The sequence below is a fragment of the Branchiostoma floridae genome, chromosome 7 (assembly GCF_000003815.2).
Source record: "Branchiostoma floridae strain S238N-H82 chromosome 7, Bfl_VNyyK, whole genome shotgun sequence".
NCBI classification, from domain to species: domain Eukaryota; kingdom Metazoa; phylum Chordata; class Leptocardii; order Amphioxiformes; family Branchiostomatidae; genus Branchiostoma; species Branchiostoma floridae.
The window spans coordinates 7,645,870-7,650,614 of record NC_049985.1 but is presented as its reverse complement, the minus strand read 5'-3'; the positions used below and the strand labels follow the sequence as shown (position 1 = coordinate 7,650,614).

Below are 4,745 nucleotides of genomic sequence, written 5' to 3'. Positions count from 1 at the left end.
GTGCACTCTGCAAGTGTGTTTGCGTCCAGAACGAACCCGTGACGTCGCACGAAACCGGGGAAGTCCTCCAGAAGCTCCATGGAGGCGTTGTAAGAGTCCCAGTCGATGGATTCGACGTAGGCCTGCAGAGCGGCCGGGTTGTCCATCAGAACCGGGACGAAGAAAGCGTGACCCAGGTACAACAAGTCGCTCCACGTTACGCCTGAAGCACGGATTCTAACAAAAAACGGACAATTAAGTGTTGGAGAAGAAACGCGCAAGAAGTTACCTGTCATTAGATAGACAAGAGGTCAGAGATGATAGACATGTAACAGTGGGGGGGTTCTAGTACCGGAAACTGACCATGCCAAACGCCTGTCAGGCTTTTGGCTCACTCAGTTAGACGGCTAGTGTTGTGATCTGGAGGACCCGGGTTCGATTCCCGGGTCGATCACTGGGTATTTGTATATATTGTTTCTTTCTGTTCTACTTGCCCCTTCTCTCTGTTTCATTGGCGCCCAACGTGGGGCTCGAACCCACGACCCTGGGATTAAGAGTCCCATTTCATTGGCGCCCGACGTTGCCCTGGTGGATAACAGGCCGGAGATGTGCCTGCCCACAGGGTGCTCGAACTCGGAGATTCGAGGACGAATCTTGAAAACAAAAGGGGGAGTAGTGTAACAGTGGGGGGTGGGGTGGGTTCTAGTACCAGAAACTGACCATACCAAACGCCTGTAAGGCTTTTGGCTCACTCAGTTAGACGGCTAGTGTTGTGATCTGGAGGACCCGGGTTCGATTCCCGGGTCGATCACTGGGTATTTGTATATATTGTTTCTTTCTGTTCTACTTGCCCCTTCTCTCTGTTTCAGACATAACCCGCCAATGCTGTCTATCCTTCTACGGCCTCCGCGTTCTCCCTGTTACAGATGGTACACGGCGAGATGGGGAGTAAAAAACATTAGTTTAAGAAGACGTAATGCAGTCAGAATCAGACTATGCAAAACATTCCGGAACTATTTTGGTTTTCACTTTGAACCATTTTTAGGGTTTCAGCGATGACTCGGCCATGTAATACCCCCCTCACATTATCCACGATCTTCGGGCGTACGGATGGAAGATCGGCCATATTTAAGATCGACAGAGTATTGCGCGCATTTTTCACCTGAAAACCGTCCCTGTCACATATAAGCTATACTTTGTACCTTGTACAATTGTTGTGCAATAAAGTGATTATCATAAGCGAGGCTCGGGCGATTGCCGCAGAATCGTCGTCCGATCGATTTTCGCCTAATGTGAGGGGGGTATAACATGTCGTTCTGCGTTACGCCTGAAGCTTGGACTCTAAAAACAACACGGACATTCAAGCATTACAGAGAAGAAACGAGCCTTAAGTTACCTGGCATTAGGTAGAAAAGAGATCAGAAATGATAGACCTCACTCGTATCTTTCCTTACACGGTCTCCCAAAACTCAGTGTAACAGATACACGCCGAGATGGGTAGTAAGGATCGTTAGTATTAATGAGATGGGTTATTACCTGTTAAAGTTACAGATAGTGACCGCCGGGAACTCCAGCTCGCTCTCCAGCTGCACGTTAATCTCTGTCCCAGTGCGATACGCGAAATAGTTTTGGAACCTGCGAGGAAGAGAATAAAAAAGTTGAAAGTAGTTAATTACGAAAATGTAGGTATGTCAGCCATGATAACTTGAAAGTTCATCTGTGTTGGTAAAAGACATTCTGAAAAAAAGTTAAACTGGAAGTTCCAACACAAATTGGACTGAACAAATTTTCCAGTATTTATCAAGGAATGAACAATCATGCATTTCACGTGAAGCAGCCGAGAAACTAGGTTTGTATAAACATGCACTCACGCACACATCCGCAGTAACAGACACAGTCACACACATATAGCCAGTCACACACATACACAGTCAGTCACATAGTCACATAAACATACAGTCGCATACACACACAACCACGTGCGTATGATTACATAAACGTAAACATACAGTTACATACGTACAGTCACTAAACATACAGCCGCACACACACAGTCACATACACATAGACAAATACACATACACAGTCCTAGTACACAGCCATATATACAGCTACATGCATTAACAGTCACATGAATGTACAGCCACATACATGTCGTTGACCCATAGACTAGACACATGTATACATGTACGTTTTTTCTGCGAAGGTAAGAAGCGACAGTAGGACAATAGTGGAAAGACGACACCTCACCTGTCTACAATCTGCCACGTGCACAGGCCAAACGCAGCTAAGAAGATCAGAGTCCACAGCGCCATGTGGGGTCTGTTTTTGGCATTGGCGATCCGAGACGCGCCGTGGCACGTGGTGTAGTTGGCAAACTCGTGGTCCAGAGAATCCTGCTTGTCCCCCATGTTTCCTCTTCGTAACGTATTATCAAGCTTCCTGAAATGGCAGTGTAATGAGTAACTTGAGTCGATGATCACTAACCCGTGTAATACTTAGGTAACAATCGGGAAAAGTCTGTTTTCTGTTACTTTCGGTCGTGACCATCACGTGGTTCACTGGGATGCCCTGTGGCTTCCGGGCTATATTTGGGTCCGGCCGGGCCCTCGAAAAAACTCGGAGCCAAAAGTTAAAATCAACACGAGACCATGCGCATTTCTATCTGTATACATGTGACACTTGACTCATTTGCATACTTGTGATTGGCTACATGCGGCCTTAACCACTGTTTCATTGATGTCTCGCGAAAAATCAAGAAAACAGTACAAAATAGAAAGCCCGGGAAAAACGCCTGAAAAACGTTTAAAAAGTGCCGGAGCCTAACCTCTGCTTAGAGAGTAGGCGTACTCTATCTGCGAAATGTGCGTTTTTTCTTTAATTAACGCCCAGTCGGCATGAATCGGCCCATTTATAATACTGATCAACGCGGGTACCGATAGCCCCTGTGCGTAACTCGGCCTCCCTGCCGATTTTATCGGTCGATACGGCTGACTCCAGCCCACCAAAACAAAGGAGAGCCTGTGCGATGGGCCGTGATGTTTTCCTGGTCTCAATCATGTCATTAGTTGAAGTTCCACAAGAAGCAATGGTCAGTAAACAGCGTTCGATACACAGTCGTTTGATTTGTAAACAAACATTGGGAACTCCAGACTTTTTACCCAGTCGTATATAAGTTTTTGTCGTATTTAAGCTAATTTCCCATGTCTTTGGTTCGTTAGTTTCTTACGGTTTTAGCTCAACGTTATGTCGGTTGCCCTTGTGGTCTGTAGTTGTCAGCACGGTCAAGTATCAGTGTAATACAGGAAAACTAGCTCCAGCTCCAGAAACTTGGACGGAAATACCTTCACGTAATCATTATCACCAGACTGATTAACAATAACAATGATCTTCCCCTCAGTGTTGGCCGAGGTTGTGGAGCATGTCAGTACTGTGTCATGTCCACTGGGACATCATGGTAATGACCGAGGACCTCGCGATTCCGGATATAAACAAACCCACACACGGCGTGTCTGATAACAAGATATGCATAGATACAAACTGGCGAGGATTTCTCGGTATCATATCCCGTATATATATAATTACACGAACTTTTCTGACTTTGACTTTATTGACGATGAGTAAGATTATACAGTGTATAACGTTGAATCAAATGTCACTAACACACGTATGCATAGACAGTGAGAGAATATTTGTTGTGGAACGTAGTTGATTTATGAGACTTGATTATTTAGTCCATTTATTTAGTACAGATTTTGTTTTTACTTATAAAAACGTGTTAGTTGAAAAAACGTGCTAATGTAATTTTTCATGAGTTAACCCTTTTTTTACCAGACGGTTATTAAAGAGTGTTTCAAGAAGTACTTATTGGCAAAAAAATGGGATAGCGGGGGTCTTATCCCTTTATTATACCAAAGAGTGTTTCAAGAAGTACCTATTGGCAAAAAATGGGATAGCGGGGGTCTTATCCCTTTATTATACCAAAGAGAGTTTCAAGAAGTACCTTTGTAAGATGTTCAATGAATACTGGTATAAAACGGGTTAAGGTTTGTACCCTATGTTAGCACAACTCTTTGTAGATAGCACGTGTTTCAAAAATATTTTTAAGGGCTAAAAAAATGGGATAAATAACCCGTACTGATTTAAGACTACTTCCTGTGACTTATTGTAAGAGATTTATCTAAAAGTGACAACTGAGTTATAGAACACTCTTCAAGCCGAGAGATATGGATGGGCAATAGGTGTGCTAGCCTGGATACCAGACCCCAGCCCGATCTCAAACATATCTATCGTGCACGATAGATATTTTTGAGTAGCCTCTACCAGGCTCCGTGGTTCGGTGGTCAGGGGTGCCTAAGCATTTGCACGATCCCTATGAAATTCGTACGAATATTATGTGATACACACGAATCACTATGCGAAAACGCACGAATATTATGAAATTCGCACGAATCACTATGCGAAATCGCACGAATTTTATGAAATTCGCACGAATCACTATGTGACACACACGAGCCTTATGTGATTTGCACGATCCTTATGCGAAATTGCGCAACCACTGGCGGGGTCACGTGACAAACGGAGCGGGATTTTCAAGATGGCGGCTTCGCCGCTTCGGCGACTGAAAATACGATGTAACACGCCGAAATGAAGCTAAACAGTAGCTCACAGGCTATCAAATACATCTTTGCGACGGTAAATGTCCATTCCATGCCTTGAAATATAAATATCTCGGGTAGAAACGCTCAACAAAATCATGCCTCCTC

The 4,745-nt window shown here is 44.3% G+C and overlaps 1 protein-coding gene across 3 annotated transcripts in view; it reads right to left on the bottom strand.

Moving 5' to 3' along the window:
- The window catches only part of LOC118419160 (acid-sensing ion channel 5-like), a 24,954-nt gene that overhangs the window by 3,624 nt on the left and 16,585 nt on the right, over positions 1-4,745 (bottom strand). The window lies entirely within an intron of this gene.